Source organism: Tursiops truncatus, chromosome 17, assembly GCF_011762595.2.
Source record: "Tursiops truncatus isolate mTurTru1 chromosome 17, mTurTru1.mat.Y, whole genome shotgun sequence".
NCBI classification, from domain to species: domain Eukaryota; kingdom Metazoa; phylum Chordata; class Mammalia; order Artiodactyla; family Delphinidae; genus Tursiops; species Tursiops truncatus.
In genome coordinates, this window is record NC_047050.1 from 40,514,014 (window position 1) to 40,539,904 (window position 25,891).

The 25,891-nt window shown below is 41.7% G+C and overlaps 1 protein-coding gene and 1 long non-coding RNA gene across 2 annotated transcripts in view; one reads left to right on the forward strand and one right to left on the reverse strand.

Annotated features, from left to right (window-relative positions):
- Positions 1 to 25,891, forward strand: part of CPQ (carboxypeptidase Q) — a 458,231-nt gene that overhangs the window by 428,384 nt on the left and 3,956 nt on the right. The gene's annotated exons all lie outside the window — the stretch shown is intronic.
- The window catches only part of LOC109548275 (uncharacterized), a 389,180-nt gene that overhangs the window by 2,909 nt on the left and 360,380 nt on the right, over positions 1 to 25,891 (reverse strand). Inside the window, exon 11 of the long non-coding RNA XR_004522820.2 lies at positions 188 to 300. This is a non-coding gene — a long non-coding RNA (uncharacterized lncRNA). The remainder of the gene's footprint in view (positions 1 to 187; positions 301 to 25,891) is intronic.

The following is a 25,891-nucleotide window of genomic DNA, read 5'->3' on the forward strand; positions in this document are numbered from 1 at the left end:
CAGGGCCTAACATGACAAGCGTACCCCAGATATCTGTGGTTGCATTCCAGAGGGCCAGCTGCTATGCAGAACCTCTTTTTGGACATCCCTTGCTCAGAATGAGCCACTCCACTTCTAACCAGCACTGCCTGCCTCCTGCCATCATCTTCAAACGACAAATTGCTTCAGACCACGTTTCATCACTCACCAGTCAGTCGAGAGCTTGAGTTGCAGTCAAGAGCGCATGTGAAAGCATTCAGTCCTCCAGGCATGTGGGCAGGCACTGAGCTCTGCGGCTCTGCCTCATACCGTCCATACAGGCTGCTCATTTTCCAAGGGAGACACAGAAACAGTTGGCTTAAATTTGGCAAACACCTTGACCAAGACAAGAGAGGAGGCCTTACAAACCTCCAGGTTTTCTTTGCTCTGTTCCCTCTCACTCCAACAAACCAGCACCTTGTCTGTTCCCTCGTAGACTCTGGGCAGTTCTCCCAGACGTCTTCCTGAAAGACAGCCTGGACAGAAGAGTCTTCTCTTTTAATTCCCATTGACTTTATTGGACTCCAGAAAAATCCTTCATTTTTAATACTGGAAAATGCAAGTAGGAACACCCAGGAATATTACCTTCCCGTACTTCCTTATTCTGCCCTTCGGGTCATCTCTTCACCTGGCTAGCCTGCTTCACTTTCTCCTAGTCCCTGCAAAGTATACTTATTCGTTCAAAAATATTTCACATCATTTTGAGTTTTTTAATTTTTTCACTAAACACTGTGGTAGGAGTTAAAGTCCAACAAAAGTCAAGATAGAAACAGTGCCTACTTCTGGAGCTTATGTTTACTAGGAGAAACAGATACACAAAGAGACAACTACAAAAATGTGTCCTGACTGCCATCTTATTAAAAGTGCAGGGCACCGTAGGGACACATGGAAGGAGTCCGGTCTCAGGAGGTCTGGGGAGGCTTCAAAGAAGAGGTGACATTTAAGGCGGTAACACTTACCCAGAAGTCAGCTGAGAGACGTGAGTGTGGGAGTGGGGTGCTTCACGTAATAAAGGCCATAGGTGGGAACACGTAGAAACTACGAGAGCATGACACAGCAAGGAACTGAAAGAAGTTTGGTTATGTTTGGAAAGCAGAATGCAGGAGAGATGGTGAAACATGAGGCCGAAAATATAATTGCGGGCATGATCGTAACAGGCCTTTCCTGTAAGTTCTAATAAGGACTAGGGATGTCTCATAGCAAAGGGGAGCCATTCAAAGTCTCAAGTAGAAGAGAGCACCCCTTTTGTGTTTAAAGGGGTGCTCTGGCAGACGCTCTGATAGCGTGGATTGGAGAGGCAAAGCCGGAACAGGCAGGAGGGCCAGACAGGGGTGATGGGGGCTCAACAAGAGGAGAGGCAGGGGCACTGGAGAAGGTGGGTGGGCTGCTGACGTCACGGCCTGGTGGTGTGATGTGAGAGTTGGGGGAGAGGAAAGGGTAAAGGGTGAGTCTAGGGTTCGGGCCTGGATTATCGCTGTCAGTCGCAGAAGAAGGAACACAGGAGCTTCAGGCTAGGGATGTCCCTGAGTCAACTGGAGATGGGTCTGGGCCTCAGGAGAGGACTGCGCTAGTGGGGCTGTACGTCATCAGCACTTGATGCTCATGCTGCCACAGAATGGGTTAGACCGCCCAGGAGAAGGGAGGGCTGCGGACACTAAGGAGGGGCAGAGGAAGAGGAATATATAGAAAAAGGGCAGCCAGGGAGTGGGGCAAACCAGGAGAGGGGATCACCCTGACAGGAGGCAACGGAGGAGGCTTTCATGAAGGACAGATGGTCAAACAGGTCTGATGTCCCAGAAAGGCACTCTTTTTTTTTTTTTTGGAGGCTTTTTAAAAAATTTTAATTAATTTGGGCTGCGCTGGATCTTCGTTGCTGCGCACAGGCTTCCTCTAGTTGCAGTGAGCGGGGGCTACTCTTCGTTGCAGAGCACGGGCTTCTCATTGCGGTGGCTTCTCTTGTTGTGGAGCACGGGCTCTAGGCGCGCAGGCGTCAGTAGTTGCGGTGAGTGGGCTCAGTAGTTGTGGCGCATGGGATTAGTTGCCCGACGGCATGTGGGATCTTCCTGGATCAGGGCTTGAACCCATCTCCCCTGTATTAGTAGGCAGATTCTTAACCACTGGACCACCAGGGAAGTCCGGGATGGAGGCTTTTTGATGGTAATTCGCTTTGCACAATTGTGGAAGGAGCTGGAAGCTCTCCGAACGCCCTCCTTTTGGATTTTTATGGAGGCTTCATTACATAGGAATGATTGATGAAATAACTGACTACTGTTGACTGATTCAAACTCCAGCCCCTCTCCCCTCCTCAGAGGCTGGGGAGGGAAGAGGACTGAAAGTTCCCACTGCCCCAGAAAGGCACTCTTATACCCATTGGAGTTAACAACCAGAAAAGTGTGGTTGGCACGTGCAATTTCAGGGGAAGAGTGGGTGTAAAGTGGATTGAACAGTGAGTGGGAAAGGAGGAAATAAAGATGCCAAGAAAGGAAACTCTCTCAAGAGGACTGGCTATAAAGGGAGGAGCTAGAAAGAGCAGTAGCTAGAGAGGGGTATAGGGTAAAAGAATGGATTTTTTTTTAAGATGGGAGAAACATAAACAGACTGTAACATGTTTTAGAGTGAGGAAGGAAGAAAAAGGCATGAAATCTGTAGTGAGAAGCAATTGGAGGATAGAAAGCAAATAACAGGAGAATACAGGCACTATGTTCACTTGATAAAGACAAAGTGCTGTAAGAGTGCATCGAGTCCCCAATTTGCAAAAGGGTTGGAGAATCCGGTTCCATGCCGTAGAAGCAGCATAGTGGGCTGGTCCAGGGGCGAACCCACGCGGCGCAGTCCCAGCTGAGGGGGGCTGGGCAAGCTACCTCATCTCTCTGCCCAAAGTCGGGATAAGCATACCCACCTCTAGATTCTCATCACTGCAATGAGATAAGACACAGAAGTGCCTGGTACACACGGGCAAGTGCTCAGTAATGTTAGCTGTAAACATCTAAGGAAGCCTACCGTTCCAGGGAGAGAACTCACCCAGTGGCTTCTCACCTGGGCTGCGAACGAGTTCAGAAAACACATCCTGTGCCCTTGTTCTCTAGACTGTTGAGAATCAGACCCGTCCTGAAGAGCTGGGCACCTTGTGCCCATAGAATCCCTTGACACTGTGCGGCTGGGCTCCAGCCAGACCTGCAGCAGAAGTGCCCGTCGTGAAGGCGGTGCGAACGCAGCCCAGAAATCTTTTGTGGGTCCCTTCCCTGTTTCTTCCCAACGCCTATCCTCTGGTCCTCAAATGAGATTTTCTGTTCAGGAGGGGGCCGAATGCTGGGGATTTCAGAATACCCCAACCCCAGGCACCAGATCTGCGTAATTGCAGTGGCGGAGATTTGAGTTGTCTTTTTGAAGAGACCGCATACTGTTTGTCTGTCAAATCGTCTGCGTGTTGGTGGAACTGAAATTGTAGGAGATGAAGAATGTGAGAATGTGCTCCAGAGTAGCTGGCATGTGGTTGGTGATCCTTAAGCGTTGGTTTCCTTTCTGGAAGGCACGGAGACTGTGTTCTTGGGGGGCAGCATGACCGGGTAGAAGCCATGTGGGGTTTGCCCTCGAATTTGGGCTCTGCTGCTGAACAGCTGTGTGAACTTGGGTTATTTACATCTTCTTGAGCGTTTTTCCTCATTTTGGAATGAAGCCTCGTAATACTCGCTGCACCAGCGCGTGTTAGGGATTAAGTGAGACAGAGGAGATGGAAGTACCTGGCACACAGTAGGTATTCTGTGGTTTTTCTTCTCCCTTCTTTGTGTGCCTTTTTTTTTTTTTCGGTACGTGTGCCTCTCACTGTTGTGGCCTCTCCCGTTGCGGAGCACAGGCTCCGGACGGGCAGGCTCAGCGGCCATGGCTCACGGGCCCAGCCGCTCCGCGGCATGTGGGATCTTCCCGGACCGGGGCACGAACCCGCGTCCCCTGCATTGGCAGGCGGACTCTCAACCACTGCGCCACCAGGGAAGCCCCTGTGTGCCTGTTTTGACTGCTAGGTAACCATGTTTACTCTCACAGATCTGATATATTTCTTCATATCTAGTCAATATATCAAGTATTTAGTCACACCTCCACCTGATGCATGGAACTCAGGGTGTGGAAGTTACACCATCACCAGACCCGCCATTGTCTTGTTAGACACAGACAGACCTCTGGGCGGCTGCAGTAGAGACGTTATTGCCAGTTGTCAGTATTGAGGTGATGCTCTCCTTCAGTCTTCAGTGAAATGTGCGCAGGCGTTTCTTTCCCCTGTTGAACATTTTTCAATCACCTTTAAAAACAACGCCTTCCTCTTGTTTCCCCTGACCTGCCTCTTCTCCTCCCTCTCAGCTTCCTAAACCCCATCTTGTTTCCCTGTATTGTTTGCTTAATGGGCACTTTACTGAGTGTGGTGTTTCCATTTTGAAATGCACAGAACCCAAGACAGAAATTGGATTTCTTCCTGGACGGTTTCCATCCCTTCTCCTCGTTTACAGCTTTCTCTCTTCTTTTTCATTCTGCAACACAACTGAAATTTGCTGAACCAGAAAGGGGTGGAAGGAGGTGTGAAAGGAGAGGCAATCCGCCTTCTCATCATTTCAGGAAGGCCTTATTAGCGACCTGTTCTCTAGAAGAGACCAAGTGCTCTAAAGATACTCCAGGTGCCTCTTCTGTTTCCACAAAAGCCCAAGGCCTGAGTATACCGTGCATGACAGAATCTAATTACCGAGATAATTATGGTTACCTGGACTGCCCAACTCTTGTGTTTTGTAATCAAAAGCAATACTGGCAAGTATGAGTCTGAGCCTGCTGAAAATTCAGGGAAGCTATCGAATGCTTATCAACCTGAAGCAATTTTATTCTAGCCAGGGGGCCTGTGTTACTCAGATTTTATGTTAGCAGAATGTTCAGGGATCTGGAGAATATACCAGAGCACTTCCGCCAACACAGACATTAGTCCCCCTGTAGGAACATCCTCGGCTGACTCAAGTACTCATGTTTCTGAAACTGGACTTCATAGCAATTTCACAAAGCTCTGTGCCGGTTTTGAATTTGTTCTCGTTAAATAGTGGGTCAGTACCTGACTTCAACAGCCTTCATTTGGCATTCAACGAGGATGAATTGATTATTCTTCGGGCCTGGACAGGCTGTAGATATTTGGTGAGTACAGGGTGTGCTACTCCGGATAGAGGTGTGTATTCATACCCCTCGCCACCTGCTTCATAAACATTCTGGCACAGAGCTACAAATTGGCTCTCTCTTCCCCATCTCAGTCGGCTCTAATTTATGTCTTTACCTCTCTGCCGTAGCATGCCAAGGAAATGGAGTTTCCACTTTCAAAATCAGGTTTGCTAAAAATGAGGCAACATGGTAATAATTGGCTTTTTAAATGCATAAGGAATCCCAAGTGGAAAACAACAAGTTTGCAAAAGAGGAAGAGAAATTAAATCACAGAGCCAAGGACAGTTAAAAAGAGGCGAATAACAAAGAGATGTGGGAGAGGTTGACAGGAGATAAGTTGTTAGAAAGGAAGAAGGGTCAAGGAAGCAGCAGAAGGGACGACGGGAGACGGGAAAAGAAATGATGTGGACTTGAGTAACGGACTCGACGAAGGAAATAGAAAAGGTGAAGGCTACACTAAGGATTGAGGAGAAGAAAGTCAGAGACAGCCAGGTCTCTAGAATTGCAGGTTATTGGTGGCCTGGGAGGACATGGACACGGCTAGATCGATCCCTAGTGAAGTTAGGTGTCTGAATGCCTTGGGACAGTCTGATGGTCAGGGGGACTGTCCCCTGCATATGCTAACTCAGACTCATTACTGGGTTTGGCCAGCCTGTAATGGCAACAGAATTCACCGATGCATATTTGAACTGAATTTTCTAACCAAGTTCTTAAACAGTCACCAGATGTAGCTGAAAATTAGAATAAGGCTTTCGGTGGTAAGCGTTGCTATAGGAAAAGTCTGACAACCCTTCACATTGTGTTTTCCAAAGTTTTTAGTACTTTGTGGTTTTTAACCCTGGGTAGTATGGTAGCAACTGTTCCATTGCTGGACTGTGTGGATCCTTCTAGTACTTACTTTTAACATGTTCCAGGGCAGGGAGAGTGGCTGACATCTGGGGTGCGAGTGAATCCCCTTGACAGGAACATTAACTCTACCAGTGACAAAGGGATCTTTGAGAGACTTGGATTATAACGGGACCATCAGAATCTCCTTTCCCCAAAGTTGGGAATGCCAGAGCAGTTCTTCTCAGCCAGCCCAAATTTGCCAAACCAGAGCTGTCAGAGGAAGGTAGAAATGGCAGGAGGCCTGACAGGAATCTCCAGAAGATGTCATTTTTGCCTACGGCTTCAGATCCAGAGTTTGGAAACCTGGCCTCACCTCCCGGGCTTCCTGTGGACCCTGCACTGGCAAATGGATATTCTGTTGAGTCTGATGCTCTCCAGTAGCTTGTGGATAGTTTTCCATGTTGAGCAGATGCCTTCAGTTATGGTTGACGCTACAAGCCCTCTTTGTTTATGTGTTTCTTAGGTTAAGTGACAGATGACACAATTTTCATCAATGAGTGGGAAACGTAGCAGTAATAATCCAGACTGATTTGTATTTGTCCATGGGCTATTCTTTCATCCATACCCTTGGATATTTTAATATAGTTGGGTTTAATATAGTTAGATTTTTCCACAAAATCATGAGGCCCTGTCATGTTCAAGTGTTGCTGAGAAACTGGACAGCCCTCCTATCCTTATCCCTGGTCCCCTCCAGAGGAGGATCATTACCTCCAGGCATGCAGAGGTACCATTAGTGGTCAATTCATTCAACATATATGATTTAACAATCAGGGTGACCATTTGCCTGGGACTTTTCTGGTTTTAGCACTGAAATCCCTGAATTCCAGGAAACCCCTCAGTCCCAGGCAAACCAGGACAACTGGTCACCCGATCATCTTTCACGTGCTGATAGAGCCTGAAGAGACCCTAGAAATCACAGTGATTCCTTTTAAAATGCTGGTTAAAACCGAGGCCTCTTTATCAATTTATTTTCCTTCTGATTCACACATTCCCTGGATCGGAGGAGATAATTAAGTACTATGATTGAAGATGTAATCATCAGCATTAAAGAATAAAATTAAACAAGAGGGACTGCTGTGTGCCCAAAAAAAAATTTATAATCCAGATTGGGATTTGAAAATTAGATAGACATAAAGTGAATCACAAATCATTATCCTCTATCTGGATACTGTTTAGTACCTCAAAGAGACCACTTCTAAAATGGTATCATTTCAGGAAGTTTAAAGAATGAAATACAATGAACATACTATCATTCTATCTAGTTATACAGTTTTTCTTCTGGAAAATGTTCACAATAATGTAAAGGCTTAGAAGACCAGCCTGGAAGCCAACAGATGACGGTTCTGGTCCTGGTTCAGTCACTAACAGACAACTGACTGCAGACAAGTCATTCAGCCTCCCCAGGTCCAAGCATGTTCACATCTAAAAATGCAAGTGTAGATAAGAACTTCTTATGGAACAGCTAACAGAGGAGAAATATGAGAAGTCAGGAGACTCATGTTGCAGTCTTCACACTACATTACAACCATGCAGCCTTGGACAAGTGAGCTAGCCTCTGAGTTTTCTCATATATAAAATGGAAAGTCATTAATAGCCTACCTAGCAGGGTTCTTGTGAAGACCAAATGATAACGCAAGAAGCAAGGACAAATGTCACACTCTACTGTCATGTAGTATCCCTTAGATCCTATGGTAGCATCTAACATGGGTCACAGTTTAGTGCAAGTGTTGTTAAACTTTTATATGTGGGCCAAGTCTGGCCCATCACCTGTTTTGTGTGTGTGTGTGTGTGTGTGTGTGTATTTATACATATATCTAGACAGAGAGACAGAGAGAGAAGAGAGAGAGTCAGAGAGTCAGTCATCATAACCAGCCATGCTCATTCATTTACATTTATACACTGTGATAGCTTTCGTGATACAACAGCAGAGTTGAATAGTTGTGTTGCCACAGAAACTGTATGGCCCACCCAATCTAAAATATTTAGCCTCTAGCCCCTTACAAAAATACTTTGCTAACCCTGATCTAGCAGAAAGGTTTCAAGATTGGTGTTCCAAGGTCCAGGATTCTCCTAGGTCCTATGTCACTGTATGATATCACACAAATGATTTACTCTCTTGTTCTCTGGTTCTCATACTCTTAAAAAGGGGAAGACAAATCCAGCCCCTTTTTTCCTCATAGAAATGTTGTTAAGTTAGATAAGAAAAAAAAGCATTGATTTATTTTTTTGTCTGAAGGAAAGATGATTTAAATTCAAAGTATTAGTCATTGGGTGGATGCTGTTAGATGATTCGGGAATGACGAATGGTGTGTTATTCCTCTGTGATATTAGTTCCTTCATGTACCTCAGTGGGGGATTACTTAGGTCAGTGATAGCATACAGACCCCTGCATTGTGGTACCACATCAAAAGCTACAGTAATGCACCAGAACCTAATTTAATCACAGTATCCAGTCAAGAGAGAGAGTTTTAATTGCTTCTTTATCCCTTTATCCTCTGAAGACTATCATTAAACATTTACAAGACATGAACTTCAGATCATGCCAGCATCTCTGCTGGGGTCACCTAGAGCTGGCCATTTTAATCCAGGACCAAGAGAGAGGGGCCTTCAGGCCCACGATGAAGGACTACTCCCAAGACAGAAGAGCAGTGGTGGTGGTAACACATGGGCCGGTTTGCAGAGCAAATACCAAAGATATTTGTCTACGTTAAAACTTTAATTCGTATTTGATTCTTGGACACGTGACTGATACCCAGGCTGTTTAAGCACATACACAAGTGAGTAACAGACCTTTGCCTAACACATGTAAATATTAGAACCTCCTCTTTCCCAAGAACTCCCTCAAAGCCCCAGGGAGGATCTCCGTAAAGGAGCAGCTCTTAATATGTCTCAAAGCAGCCAGCTAAGGAGGCCAAGCCTAGTCTTTGAAAGTAACATTGGCTCAGGTGCAGCCCATTACAAACCCTACATACAAAACTCTGGATTTATGGCATAGATAAATTAGTGGGCAATCATTTGCTCTATAAAAGGAGTCTTCACTTTACAAGCAGATTCACTGCCATGTTCCTCTAACTGATCTATTGCCAGTAGTGCATTTCTAATCAAATCTCATTGTTAGAAATGCAGCCCACATATGCTTTTTCATTGCTAACCTAAATGGAAATGTGAAGAGCAGCGTGCATTTATGGTCCCCTTAGATCTTAATGTGGCTTTTGTCAAGGTCCTTTGTTCTCATGCTAGGAGCTTGATGTTACTTGTTACTTATGATTGGCTAGGAGAAATGGAGGTCCATGATTATTTTTTTGTTTTTTTTTTTTGCGGTACGCGGGCCTCTCACTGTTGTGGCCTCTCCCGTTGCGGAGCACAGGCTCCGGATGCGCAGGCTCAGCGGCCATGGCTCACGGGCCCAGCCGCTCCGCAGCATGTGGGATCTTCCCGGACCGGGGCACAAACCCGTGTCCCCTGCATCGGCAGGCGGACTCTCAACCACTGCGCCACCAGGGAAGCCCCATGATTCTTTAGTATAACAACAATGAAACAATATCATGTGGTTTTATTGACTAATTTAATCTGATTATCTGCATGAGATTCCAAAACAGTGAAGGAATCTTTACTTTTTTCACAGGAATAAGCTACCTGGTCTTTTGAAGACAAGTCATTATAATATTAGCAACAGAGTAATATTAAGCATTATCATATGCCGAGCAGTATTCTAACTCACTGAAGCTCAAACAAACCCAGAAGCTAGGTTATTACCATTCCTATATTATAGATGAGAAAATTAAGGCACAGAGAAGTAAAATACCCTTCCCCATGTCACAAGCTAATACATGCAGTCAGGATTCAAACTCAGTGAGGCTGGCTTTATAAATTTGTGCTATTAACACTGTGCTATATTGACAAGTAAAGCAACTGTCAGAGGCTGAAATGTAGGAGCATATGACATATTTTCTACCTTCAAGAAGCTAATAAGTATATCTGCTTCCAGCCTTAAGAGAGAAACCTGGACTTGCCCTTGCCATAAAAAAAAAAAAAGACTAGAAAACTAGACAAAACATGTCAGACAACTAATTCATCCATTGGACAACAGGAAGGTGAGGACTGTGATCCCTGGGGTAAAGAAAACAAAAGAAGACCCGTGTGATTGCCCCAGTTTTCTGCCTAAAGGCATATTTGGGGTCATGGAGCAGGGAGGGAAAATCCAAGCACAACACAGTAGTCTCACTAAGTTACAGGGATGCAGATTAGAGTTCAGGAAGCCTGAGGCAGCTGTGTTTTGTAGGACGGAGTACCAGAGCAAGGAGCTACATAGAAAAAGAACTCCAGAAGTCTGCATAAGGGTCTCCTTGAGTCTTTGCTGCATAGGAAGCTGGGCATGTGTAGGGTAAAATTCCGCAAGTATCAGCACAGAACAGCCATCAGGGAGCTGGAGACTGGACAATTCCCAGAGACCTCAGGGCTGGGAAATTTTTGAATTTTGATCAGCCAAAATGGATCAAACTTGTTGAATATGTGGTACATTCAACAGAACAAAGAATAAATGAAACAAATGCAAAACAAATAACAAGATGGTAGACTAAAACGCAAAGCATATCAGTAATTACATTAACATAAATGGACTAAACCCTCTGATTAAAAGATAGGGACGGTCAAACTGACCAAAAAAAATGAGACTTAATTATATGCTATTTGTAAGAAGCACACTTTAAATATAAAGACACAAGTAGGTTAGAAGTAAGTGGGTGGATAAAAGATATACAGCAAATTCTGAACATGTGAAGCCCATAATAACTGTACTATCCATAAAAGTATCAAAGAATATTATTATAGAGAAAAAGGGACATTTTATAAAGATAAAATAGTCTATTCATCAATAAGGCATGTAAATCTTAAATGTGAATGCTCTCAATAACAGAGCTTCAAAAATACATAAAGAAAAAAACGACAGAACTGGGCTTCCCTGGTGGCGCAGTGGTTGAGAGTCTGCCTGCCGATGCAGGGGATGCGGGTTCGTGACGCGGAGCGGCTGGGCCCGTGAGCCATGGCTGCTGAGCCTGCGCGTCCATCCGGAGCCTGTGCTCCGCAACGAGAGAGGCCACAACAGTGAGAGGCCCGCGTATCGCAAAACAAAACAAAACAAAACAAAAAAGATGGAACACGAGGGAACTTTTAGCAGCAATGGGAATGTTCTACAACCTGATTGCTGTGGTAGTCACGCAGGTGTGTACATTTGTCAAAACTTGAAGAATGTGCACTTAAAATGGGTATATTTTATAGTATGCAAGAAGGTAATCATTTGTTGTGTAAGCAATATTAGCGCTTACTATTATCTAACTCTTTCCCAAGATTATACAGTACTTTGAATTCCTTTAGTTCGTCTGACAAGTAGGAGATTAGCATGGGTTATCTTGGTCTGATCGAGCATCACAATTGGAATTGACCTTTACATCCCCTGAGCTTTTACAGAACTTTGGATCTCATGTTTCAGCTCTTGGTGTGTATTTCTTAGCTCCCCTAGTTGGCCTTATAAAGGGCAGGAGCTTGGTACAGCTATAACAGTTCTTTACTTGAAACTTTCCCCACAGCTCATTTTGTGAATGTAGTTAATGTTGAATGAACGTATTACTGGAGAGCAATTGGGATGGGCTACTTAGGAAAGTCCCGAGTTTCCTGTCAATAGAGGTGTTTAAGAGAAGACTAAACAACTGTATATTAGAAATGTTGTAAAGTGATTCAAACATCAGATGATGTTTGGACTAGAGAAGTTCTTTCCCAGCTCTGATTTATGTAAAAAGAAAGCTTCCAAGGGGATGCAGTGTTTCTCCATAGAGAAAAGAGATTCTAAAAAGTAAGAGGGACAGTGGCCATCCTGACAATCCCCTGTCCACAGATAGAGTGGGGTTCGCCCTAAACCAACAGAGTGGGATTCAACGCCTGTTACCAAGAATGTGAGGTTGAATTATAAGCAAGGGAAGGATATAATTTTGGAAATGTACAAACCAGATATTCTGTTATGAAATCTAATAGGAGTTTCAAAATACACGGGTTCGTGTGAGAAGTTCCATGGAAAGAAAAGATGGTGGTGATGTGGGCATGAATCACCTGAGGATGGCTGATTCATAGACTTGCCCTTTCACGCCACTCTGTGAGGGCAAGACTACCCACTCCTGAGGACCTTCATCCTTAAGATGAAGGAATGAATTCAGCACAAGGTCTGCACATCCTCTCATCAGACTCCTTTGCTTATCATTGTCATTGTAACCTTTAAGTCTAAGTTTACTCATCTGTCAAATGAGAATAATAATAATTAGAGAACCATCATGAGGATTTGATAAGATCATGCATGTTTAGTTAAGGCCATGACACACAGAAAGTACTTAGTAAATCCTGGCTATGAAAATGGCCATCATTAAACAGTATGTCATTGTACATTGCCAGTTATCCAGAGACAGTAAGTAGGAGAACCATCTCCAGTCTCTGTACCACGCCCAGAGCGAAACAGCCTGTGCCGCCTTCTAACACGCTCATGAACAGTCTTTACTGCGTTAAAATCAGAAACTTGGGGAGAATGAGTCTTTCTCCTTTTTAAGTTTTATCTGTAGAGTCCCGAGAAGTTTTGGATGTAATACTTTATTTTCCAGTCAACCTCATTTCTACGGAGGTGTATTCTACTAGATTGAAAGTTCTATGAAATTCCGTGAGAGCAGACATCTGTAAGTTACACGCATCGTTGTTTGCCCAGGGCCTAGCAAGGTACTTGGCATTTAGTAGGAGCTCAGTAGATATCAGGTGAATGAATATGATCTCCTTTCCAAAAACCTTATATACAAGCCACGTTTGACAGAACCCCTAAGTGGCTGCCTTGCCGTGCAGCAGTGAAGCAAGGTTGGTACGTTGAAAGTGTAACTGTGATCCTACTGAGGAGTCATTTAACCTCTTTACAGCAACTGGAAGATTGTTTCTCAGCTGTGTGAAATTAACAAGGAACTAATTCATGCTTCATGTTCCCTGTTCTTCATAATGAGGTCTTCTTACTAGTTTAATTAGTTAGTAGAGGACAGCATTCTCTTCTTCCCACCTTTTGTCAAGAATTCTAAAGACTTTAAGAAAAATGACTCAGGAGGTGAAACAGCAGGACTCCTGGTATTACTTATAAACTCTGCACTCGAAACTATTTCAGGGTCTGTAGCAGCGAATCTCAAGCACCATTTACCTTGCCCCACGATGCCAGAGTTTGAGTATAAATGATGGAGCAGCTAATGACATGCTGGCCCACAAAGCAGCATTAGCTTCCTTTATCATCATCAGCCTTTTTAAAAAAAAAAAAAACCACAGAAATGTATACATTGCAGTTTATCTCACCACAGAAGCATTTAATCAAATGTACTGTAATTGTATTTTGAGTGGCTACTGAGAATATTCACTGTTTCTTCATTATAAGGATTGTCCTAAGAATCACATTAATGAGGGTGAACCATAGTAGCATTGGGAATTTAGCTGCGTTTAAATGTTAAATTTACATCTCAGCCTTGTAGATTCCCTATTAATTGGTAGCTGTGCGCCAGGATCTTCTCATGAGCATTGGCATTTAATGGATATTCCTTGAATTGGTGTTTTACTTTAAGTGAAATGTGTGTTTGCATTAAGAGCATATTCATTTCCCAGTCTCCTTCTTATACATCTGTTTCCTTTGTTTTGGAATCCACAAAGCTTTGCATGTTTAGCTCACTTTTTTCCCTCCCTGCATAACGACTTTCAGAAGGTTAAATTTTAAAAGGTTTTGTGTGTAAAAAAAAAAAAAATTGCATCCCTTTAGCAGATAGTCAATTAATGGGGCTGCATTTAGCTGCCAAATGGGAACCTGCCAGGTGACCAAGAAAGAAAGAGGTTATTTGCATAAATAAAATGAAAGCATATTAGAATAACTGAGCCAACATCCACCCAATTTTTCACCAGTGTCAACCTCGAACTTTACCTGCTTCATTTTCAGGATTATGGTTTGAAGCCAGGACTATTCACCATGTTTCTATTTTCCTTGTAGTTCTTTCCTCAGAAGTGGAGGAAAGTTGACTAATACTTTGCAGCTTTAGCCAAATAGTTTGTGATCTTCCTGTGACCCACTGACTTACACAGAAGCATGGACATACTTATTTTGGATAAATCCATGCTATCTGACACATAAGCAAACAATAAAGAATTGAAAGGAGTCAAGAGGTACTCAGTCCCAGATCAATTTTCTTCAATGTCCTGAGCGGCCATAGCATTTTTCTGGCCATGATTACATGTTATTCATTAGGATTACCTTTTATTATATTTTTAATGCTATATCTTTTCAGATGGGTTTTTTTTTTGTAGCAGTTGTACTTTCTTCTGTATGTTTCCTATCTTCTGTGATACAACTTCCTGTGACCTTCACGCTGTCATATCCAGAAATGAAGAAGCCTATCTTGGTGCAGACTCTCAGTCCATCTAGCCCATAATTCTACTGCTGACAATGGCCCCCAAGGCCATTTTGTGGAGGACTTGGCTGCCCACCTTGACATGATCCCTAAGATTTTAGGTGCACAGTCTAAAATAATCCCATTTCTCTTTGTAACCTAGTATGGCTTAATCAGCTGTGAATTTAGCTAGATCCCTTTAAAAGGACAAGTTTAGCCTGTCCTACCTACTGGGGAGTGGGTGGGGGGCAGGATGGAGGGAGGGTAATGGAGATCCACAGTGTAACTGGAAGGGCCATTACAGGTTCTCAAGACTGATTTCAGTTCCAAATAGTGATACCGATCCTCAGGTGGACTGTCTTCTAGAGAAATACCCGCTGCTTCTGTTCTTTGTCTCATAGCCAGTTAATTCTCTATCCACAGCAAAACATTCCTTTCCATCCAATAGCAACTCAACCTTTTTGATTGTCAGTACAGTTTTATCAGTGTTTCTTTGAATGGGTAAAATACCCCCCTTCTCCTTGCTTACAACTTTTTTAAACCTTTTTAAAGATTGTAAAGATTGTGAAAACAAGCCAATTCTTCCTTTTATAAAAAAAACTATGATCTTTTTTTCCCTATAGACTATGAGCTTAAGTGCTTAATAATAAACCTCTTTTTTAAAATAAATTTTATAAATCCATCAGCTTGGCCACGTGGCAGTGAGAATCACTATTCAGAGGTTCATAGAGTCTCCCTTGCAACCTCTCTCATGGACGAACATCTTCCTATCGACCAGTTGGCCTCCAATACCATAGTCATTTGCAGTGGCTCTCTCCAGCTCCACCATGATCCCCAGGCATTCCTGCCATGCACCTGCCAACCAGCCTTCCAGAATTGTCATAATTCAGTAGAGGAAGTAGGTCTAGAACAGCATGTCCATGTAGTACTTCCAACTTGTCTCATTCCTTTGTGTCTGCTTGCCAACAGAATGGGAGGTGGCAAACAGACACAAAGGTTTCTATCTATCGATACTAACATCCGCCTTCCACTCACAGTGGCTTTGTAACCTTTATGTATCTGTAGCCAGAAATCAAAATCTGTCCATTTGCACACAATTATGGAAAACCATGTTGATTTTAAGGCTTTCATTATAAAGTTCACCCTGGAAACAATCTTTAGAGTCTTTCCAAGTCTGAAGACCCATATGCATTGAATGTTCTCACAGTGTGCTCTGTCAGAGATAGTTTTTACTGATGTTCTCTTAGGAGCATCGTTCCCCAGGTATGGAGAGAACTGCCGAAAGGCCTTTACAAGGAGTCAGGCTGGCTCAGGTAGGTGGGAGCGTTACTGACTACAGGCCATGAAAGAAGAGTGGGCAATAATTTCTGTATGGACAAAGGGAGAATTATAAATTGGGACTGACATATAAACATGAGTAAGATTCAAAAATTCCCCCTCAGAAGAAGTGTCAATATTAGTTTGAGTTACAAAACAAGGTAGAAGGAGAGAGTGGTATAGATGTTTCTTTATAGCTACATATGGAAGCTATGACACATGCATACACATAAAATTATAAACTCAAAGATAAGGAACCAATCATATATGAATGTGACTGTACTTTTAAGGTGTATAGGTGGGTGGTATTAAATTATAATTTTCTGAAAGGCAAAATCATGACTCTCATGTGGAAGGTGTGAGGCAGGTCGGGGAGAAATTAGGGTATTAAGGGGTGGGTACATGTTGAAGACAAGTCCAATTTTATATACACACAGATGTGCATATATATGTTTTTATAGAGAGACATATATACATTCATTTATATTAATGTGTGTGTGTGTATAAAATTTGTTTTTATTTTCCCCCCAATCCTCCTCATAATTGGGGACCATCCACTACCCTAAAGGGAGAAGGCAGAAGACCAGCCCTTATGTTGGTGACCAGTTTGCTCAGTGCTGTCAGGGTAATCATGGGTAAAATCATGGATGGGGACTGTGAGTCGCTGAACTTTTGAGAAGCAACATGAATGTGATTATTCATTTAAGGTTGTAGATGGGTGGTATTAAATTATAGTTTTCTAAAAGCTGAAATCATGATTCTCATGCAAATGAAAAAAGGAACACATGTCAAAGATTTTATTCAATTCATTCATTTATATGGGAATCAGTAAGATATTCACACCAAAGAGCATTTGAGTTTATGTAATTTAATAAGTATTAACCTAAGATTGCTAGGTTAGGTTAAAACTGCTTAACTGGTTAATGTCTTAGAGGCCAATAAACTGTAACCTTTGGAAACAACTGTTCTATGGGACAGAAATAATTTTCATCTAGAAAAAATGAAATAGACTAAATATCTATGAGTTAACATACAACGTCACCAAGTCTGGGACCTTTAATCAGTAGTAAGCAGTGAGTCAAACTAAGTACGTTGTCCTAGAGAATCTTTGCATGGACTTTGCCCTGAATGACATTGATAGGATGTGCTGCCTTATTTTCAAGTTGTGGATAATTTCCATAACAGTGGTGAAAAGTAGAGGAACATATTGAATAGTACATAATAGAGTGTTTAGCTCTCAGCTTATATGTGAAATATCCCATGTTTTTGGTAACAAGACTCTTCTTATCATTCCCCAAGGCAGCAGCTGAGAGAAGAATCCCCAGAAAATAGGATTTACTTAGCAAAATTGCTGTAGAGAGGGAGAATGAAGCCAGTATTTAGCTCTGCTTTTGCCCCATTAGATATTTAACAGTTCATTCATTTATCCATACAGTGATTCAACAAACATTTATTGAGCATCTACTGCCTGCCAGGCTTTGGGGAGTAGAGTGAAAAAGACAAAGTCCCTTCTAGTGGGAAAGACAAGCAGCAAATAATGAAATCATTACAAGAGTAATAATATAGTTTTAGGTAGTAGAAGAGTGCTGTGAAAGGTAGGGGCGGGGAAGAAGCAGGGTAAGAGGATAACAAATGATTAGAGGGGAGGGGTGGGTTTTAGATGGGATGGTTGCAAGCTCTTAGGAGGATTGGCAGGCCCTGCAGTGTGTGGCCCAGCAAGAGCAGGGGGCTTGGTGTCAGGAGAGGCTCTGCTATCCATCTTCTGATAGGTAGTCCCAGGCTGCCTGAGCCCACTGTCTGAATATGATTACATCTTCACTCCAGTTCATGGCCCAGGATACCTCCAGTTTGAGTTTCCATCTTCTTGTCATGAAGCAAAGTAAGGAGGGGAGACCAGAGCTGCGAGTGGAGCAAACAACACACACAGTTCGCCACTGGGGAAAAAGCTGTTACAGATGTCCTGCTTTAAGGCAGGGAGAGAAGGCTCAGCAGACTGGTTAGGAGCATTGTTTTCAGATCAGACACAGCTGGCCTTGAATCCTACCTCTACTGCTTTGGCTGTGTGACTTTAGTTACTCAAATCCATTTTCCATCTGTTAATGACGCATAATGATCACTCCCTCATGGGGTCACTTGGAAAATTAAATGAAATCATCTCCAAAAAGCCCTAGGCACACAGGAGGCCATCAACAAATAGTATTTTTCCTGTTATTCCCACATTTTGAGAGTCTGTAGTACCATCTTCCTATAGCAGTCATTAATTAGTCTTATTACAGGTGTACGGTTCTTCAACTTTATGGAAAGATGAATCATTATCACAGAGTTTAGGTACATGCGAACTGGAGGTCCTCCAGGTGTGTTGGTGTTGACCCATGTTCTGTGGTCAAAATTATCCAGCCAACAATGCAAGTTTTCCAAAGAGATGGAAGGTGCGAGGCCTTAGTGGCACACCTGAAACTTTTCAGCACAGGCTTGGAAATTCTTGGGTGAGAATTTAGAAACTAAAATTGTAATACTTTTCATGGAGCTTTGATCTGGGATGTTTTTCCATTTCCTGTCTGTCCTTTCCTTTCCTTTGTTTTACTGTTCTTTCCTTTCCCTCTTATAAGTTGCTTTCTCTTCTGGAGAACTATGGGTTAGGAAGCTATTAATTAGCTGCGTCTCACTCTAATTTTCAATGAGATTTAATATAGTAGGGATAAAACTGCCCCTTTTGAAAAGAGAGATTAAATGTCGGCAAATTCCTTGAATTGATTTTCTAATTGTTTGTTTTGGTAATAATTTTTTTCATTTGATAACGTTGCTGAAAGAAATAATAATTTTAATTAAACTTTAAATGTAATTTTTTATTTTATATATCCTAGGGAGACTAAGTTTTCTTGTAGGGAATAAGTTAAGACCATAACCTTCTTCTCTAACCTCATAATTATTATGATCAGGAAATGTCTGTAATACATTACATTGTAATTAAATTGCATACCCCAGACTGTGCAAGATGTGTTTATAAAGGACAAATGGATTTTCCACAGCTGCTTGCCTGTGAGTGCATCCTTCGTGAAACATTGCGGCAGCCAGTGTATGCACGGAAATAACAGACTTGAATCTAAATTTTCAAAGCTTTCAAATGTCTTTCAAAATCTTCTCATAACATGAATTGCTTAATTTGTGTACATGAAAACCCACTGATTACATATGAATGAGAGTCAACCTACAATAAGAGGGGGCTATGAGAATCTTTGTGTATTTATCCACCCATCTCTTCAGGAATTAGCAGGTATTCATTTAATCTTGTTCTGATATCCTGCACAGGCTGCACAGATCCCCGTCATTACAGGGATCGTTCTGTGAAGACTGGAATCTTCTGTGAACAGTACGGGGCAGGTCAGGTATTTCTTACGATATTCATTGGACCATCTTCACCCAGTCACACAGCTGGGAAATATTTTGTGAGATGAATGTTTACAAAAGAAAAAACAAAAGGATTCAGAGAGGAGAGAGAAGAAGGGGGAAGAGAAGGATGAGAAGGAAAAATAATCCAAACATGGGTCAAGGCGGGGTCACATAGAATAGACCTCATGGTCCAACTGTTCCATCTTTAAGAATAATCATCAGAACTTTGATTGATTAAATAAGTATTTTAAATCCTTCAAGTTGTATTGAAATGATCATGCTGTTGTGGATATACTGGGTTAACCTTGTGGATACGTAATATCTTATAGTAAAGTATTAGCTGAGTGCTTACTCATCCTCACCAGCATCTTGAACTCAGGTATCATTAGCCCTCACTCATTCACGAGGAAACTGAGGCTGAGTGGCCTTACGTGATTCTCCCAAATTCACCCAGATATTAAGCAGAGGAGTTTGAATTGGAACCCGGTCCTATCTGACTCTAACCCCTATGTTCTCTCAGCTGTATCTCCCCGTCTAGGCCAAATTTCTCCTTGACTGACAAGCTCAAGGATACGTCTTCACATCCTTAAATTCCAAATCTCCCTTAGAACTAATTTCCTAAAGGTGAACTGTCCTAATCATGCTGTAATTTGTTTCCAAGGGGTGAATATTAGCCTTCAGAGCAGGCTCCTCCCTACCAGCTTTCACCTTCTAAAATTCATTTGATTTGATTCCCTACCTGTCAGAAGGTACTGTGCAATTTATCCCTAAGGACAGTTAACATTTCCTCCGCCGCCCCCCACCTTGTGATGTCAGGCGCTCTCAGAAATTGCAATGCAGGCTCTCCCTCAGTGCTGGTCTTTTCGATCAGTGGCTGTCACTGACAAAATGTCTCCTTGGAACTGCAGAGACAAAGCTGTAAGGCTGCCAGCAGGCCTGCTCTCCCATCTCCTGTGGCTATCAGTGTTCTCACTGGTGGTACCAGATCTTCTGGAGTTGTTTCAGTTTTGTCCGTTGCTCATGGGAACTTAGATGATCGCTGAGGAAATGCTTTCCTTAAGTCACTAGTTTTAAAGGGAGGCAGCCAAATTCCCAGCCATCTGGCAGTCAGTTTCTTTCAGTCTGAGACAGGGAATTTCAGAGGCCTTGAAGAGGGCATGCACAAATATTTCTTGCTTCTATTTTTTCAATACGGAATTTGGAGTCTTGTCTGTCAGCCATCATGCTGCGTCTTTAGGAAACTCTAAATGGGAGGAAACCAGCCCCTAGCAAGCTGCACTTTGTCTCTTGGAATTAAATGTCCTTTTCTGTTTCTTGAAATCCACAGTTCTGATTCATCTTCTATCTGCCCTCAGTGACTTCCGTTCTTTGAACTCCTTGACTTTGTCCTTAACTTGTGGATGAATTTGACATCCAGCTGATGCTCTCTGGGATCCAGAGAGCACATCCTGCTCACCGGCTGCCACTAGTTCTAAAATGTCATGGTTTCTGTTAAAATGCTTCTAGCTCCTACCAAAGTAAACACACAGATTTGTCTCTCTCGGGTTGTGCTGTGAGTTCATGGCGTAAAGTGTCTTCTTCTGGTTTAAAAATGGACCACTGGGCTTTTCACTGGAAGTTTGGTTATCTTTGTACACATGCTTTCCAGAGAACTTCAGAGGCTGGGTTATCATCATCTGGCCCTGGTCTTTGTCACCTGTCCCCCAAACTGTACTTCCTTCCTAGCCGTCTCCTCACCACCATGATTGTTTACAGAATTCTACCTCCACATTTTTCTGGAATGTCTCCCTAAGGTGCAGCTCCCGTCTCCCCACCTTCCTGCCCATTGGCCCCCAAAGCCTTCCCATTTATGAACTGTGTTCAGTCTGTTTTCAGCCTTATTTAGGAACTTTCCAAGATGACGTTAGTTGCCAACTTTCTCTGCCTGTAATTAACCCAAGTTACCCACACATAATGCTCACACGTTCTATTCACCTGGAATATCCGTGTCCCCACCTCGGTCTGTTGACAGCCTAAGTACTTGTGCTAGATATTCTCTTGTACCACTCCTTATCAATCCTCACCTTTCTCTACCCTATACTGTGCCGTTGGAGGCTAACGGTTATGGACTGCCCTCTGGCTTATGATTGGGTTTGGCCAAGGGAGGCCTGTAGGATATGAGAGGCACCAGGAGGGGACTGATTCCCTGGCTTCAAACAACCACAGCTCCTCTGGTGACCCTCTCCAACAGATACAACTGCAGCTACAGCTGCTTTCTTCTCTGCTTTTTTAGGCCTAGGGGTGGAAATGGCCTCCCTTGCTTCTCCTTTAGCATCCCTTATTGGTTTTATTTAACCCTGACCACTCTTTGTAAATAATCCTTTCATTAAATTTTCCAAGTTATCTTCTTGGAGTGTCCCATCTGTTTCCTACAAGGGCTCTGACTGATACAGCACCCCCAAGGCCCAGTTCACTTATACACTTCTCTGATTTCATTCATTCATTCAACAAATTCACATTCCTCATCTGTTTGGTGTTACGTTATAGGCATTGGTGACAAGAGTGGAGAACAAAACAGTGGCCTTGCCTTCAGGGAAATTACAATATAGTGGGGAAAACAAATGTGAAACAAGCAGTTATAACAAAGAATGGTGAAGATTACGATAGGAGAAGTATGGAGAGCACGCAACAAGGGGACCTAGTCTAGGGGTCAGAGAAGGTCATTCAACTACATAAGGTATCCACTATTTTTTGTCCTTTGCCCATAGCACTTAGTGCATTCTGATTGTGTTATTATTATTTGTGGACACATTTTCTCTGCCTCTACTGCAGAATAAGCTTTTGAGAGCAGAGACTGTCTTTTTCACCTTTACGTCTTAGCCCACTGCCTAGAATGTTGTAGGAACTCAAGTATTTGTCCACTTGAATCGGACTGAACTTTCTGAACACTTATGAACCTCAGCTCCAGCCCACCCACTGAAGGTTGTACATTATTAGGCTGGATAATGGTGCGATCCCACCCTTTCAGAGCTATCGGAACAACAGAAAACATGTTTTACTAGTTGAAAAAGAAAAATCACTGAAGAGGAAGAGCCTCCTCAACACAGGTGAAGGGTTTGGTAGATGTTATCAACCTAATACACCCTGTTCCGGATATTTGCTGACAGGCATTGGAGTCATTAATTGTCAGGGTTGAGAGTTGAGCTTTCTTTTATATGTTTGTTTTGCATCACTGGCTTGTGTTGTGTTTGATAGCAACATAGCTGAACTCAGTGTGAAATATGAATGAATGGAGGGAAATCCATGTCCTACTCCAGAGCAAGGAGTCTGGGGAGATAAGTAGGTACAAAGGTTTTAAAACTTTGTTTTAAAAAAGCTTTTAAAACTTGGGTCAGCGTGGAGAAAATCTGGACAGCATCCTGAGGCTCAGGAACAAAGAGCAGGAAGTAGAGGATTGGGAGAAGAGAACTCTGGCAATGTGGTAGGCCAGAAGTTCTCAGACACCTAGCTCCCCCTGCCAAAAATAATTGTTCGATGAAACAATAACTCTTTCTATAATACATGGCTTAGTAAGGCAAAGTAAGGGAATTCCTCTGGGGTGAAAAATGATGAAGTGAGAATCTGTAAGAGGTAAGAAAACTCCAGAGCCTTTGTCTAAGGGTATCTGCCAATCCCTGTTCTCCTAGAGCATGGGTTTTAATGAGGCGTGAGTGTGTCTGGGACAGGAGACAAAACCTGGAGCCCCAGTGTCCTTGTATAAGGTATTGATTAACTTTAAATAAACATGTAAGTCATATGAACATCTGAGGTCTCCACTGAGAGAACTGAAAGAAAGTGTGTAACTTCCAAATGAGTAGAGTTGGGGTGGGGGAAGGAATGATAGGAGGAAGAAAAGAAATCAACACAAAGGAGAGCAAGAAAGAAAAGGAAAAAAAAGCAAACTTAGAAAACAAATGGACAAATAGAAAGTAAAAACTAAGATGAAATAAATGAGTCCAATTTAACAATAATCACGAGCTACACAAATGAATTATAATCTCCAGTTAAAAATCAAAGATTGTTAGACTAGATTTTAAGAATTCAACTTTAAACTATCCGTAAGAGAAACCCCTATAAAATAAGGACAGAGGCAGATTGCAAGTAAATTGATGGGAAAAGACATACGAAGAATGAGGTTAAAAAAAGGAGATATAGCTATATTAAATATTACATAAAACTAGACTTCAAGACAAAAAGCACTACTGCAAATGGCGAGGATGACTACATATTAATAAAGATGTTCAAGCTGGGACAAAGTGAGAGAGTAGCATTGACATATATACACTACCAAATGCAAAATAGTTAGTGGGAAGCAGCTGCATAGCTCAAGGAGATCAGCTCTGTGCCTTGCAACCACCTAGAGGGGTGGGATAGGGAGGGTGGGAGGGAGACGCAAGAGGGTGGGGATATGGGGATATATGTATACATATAGCTGATTTTCTCTGTTATACAGCAGATACTAACACAACATTGTAAAGCAGTTATACTCCAATGAAGACGTTAAAATAAATAAAGATGTTCAATTTACCAGGAAGATGTAATTCTAAGTTTATGTGCTCCTAAAAGAATAACTTTGAAATATATAAAAAAGAAATTGCTGGAACTACAAGAAAAATAAACACATCCCAAATCACAGGTCATTTTCACACATCTCTCTCAAAATTGATAAACCAAATAGGCAATAAATCAGTAAGGAGTTAACAGATTTGAAGAATACAATTAACAAGCTTGTTTAATGCACAGACACAATACACTGAAAGCACATTCTTTTCAACACATGTAACATTTATAAAATGGATCATCCAATAGGCCATGGAGAAAATCTCAGCAAAACTCAAAGAATTTGTATCATATAGCCCACATTCTCTAACAGTTAAATTGGAAGTCAAAAATGAAAAAATAACTAAGGAAACCCCATACCTTTGAAAATTGAAAAACACATTCTAACTCATGTGTTAAAGAAGAAAATCAAAGTAGGACTTACTAAATATTTAGAACTAAGTGATCATGAAAATACTCATCAGAACTGGTGGGATATAGAGAGCTAAAGCAGTAATAGGGGAAAGATTGTAGTCTTACTGCTTATGTCAGTGACAAGGAAAGTGTGCAAAGTAATAAACTGAGCATTCAAGTCAAGAAGTTAAAAAAACAAAAGTGAATCAACCTAAGAATAAGGAGGGAAATAATAAATGAGTAAAAATCAATGAAAGAAAACTGCTATACATTAGAGAATGTCCCCCCAAAACAAGATTGTCTCTCTTTTTATTGAAAGAGTAACACAGCTGACAAACTGCTGGCAAGATTGATGAACAAAAAAGAGCGAAGACTCTAATAACCAGTATCAGGAATGAAAAAGCGTACTCCCTATAGGTGCCGCAGACATAAACAAAGATAAAAACAGGATATTACTGACAACTTTATGCTGATTATTGAATATTTGAAAAAACTCACACATTCCTAGAAAAGTGTAATTTCCAAAGTTAAATCAAGAAGAAACATAAAACCTGAATAACCCAATAACCAGGATAGGAATTGAATCATTAGTTAAAATTCTTACCATAAAGAAAGTATCAGGCCTAGATGGTTTTGTAAAGAGTTCTACAAAATGACCAGGAAATAAATCATTCTAATCTTACACAAACTATTCCAGAGTATACAAAAAGAAGGATCACTTGCCCATTTTATGAATCAGATATATATCCTTGATACTAAAAATGGAAAGCCACAAACAGAAAATGCAAATTTTTTTAAATGTATAATTTACAGTTGCAACAAAAAGTATAAGCCATGGAGGAAAGAAAACTAACAAAAGGCATGCCAAACTGTATTACAAAACTTCAAAGATATTACAGAAGACTTAATAAATAGAAACATATCAACACACCATTTTCATGGATAAAAACACAGTATCCTAATATAAAGATGCTAGTTCTCCCCAAATTGATACGTAGATTAACACAATTCCCATCAAAATCCAAAAATATTTTTTGTACAATTTAAAAATGATCCTAAACGTTATCTGAAAGAGCAAACAGTCAAGAATAGTAAGATATTCCTGAAGGGGAAGAAAGAGAAAGTGAGGGAACTTGCCCTGCCAGATAACAACAATTAGAATGCAATGGTAGTTAAGATACTGTGATATTGTTTTGGGAATAGACAAACAGACCACTGGAACAGAACTAGAAAGCCCCCAAACAAAGCAACAAGGAAATCTGATATATGCCAAAATTGATACTGCAGACCAGCGGGGAAAGAGGATGTATTAGCCAAATTTTGCTGAAACAACTAAAAATAAAAAAAGCCTACCCTACACCAAAATGGATTCCAATTCTAAATGAATGAAGAACTTAAAAATGAAAAGCAAAACTTTAAAAGTTTTAGAATAAGACCCCAGAGACTATTTTTGTGATATAAGAGTAGGGAGGATTTCTTAAACAAGATATAAAAAATAAAAATCATAAAGGAAAGGATTCATAAATTCAACTATATTAAAAGTAAGAACATCTATTCATCTAAATGCATGATAAACAGAGTGAAAAGAGCCACAAACTGGGAAGTGATTTATATAAACCAACGACCAACAAAAGATTAGTATCTAAAATATATCAAGAACGCCTACAAATCAATAAGACAAACAA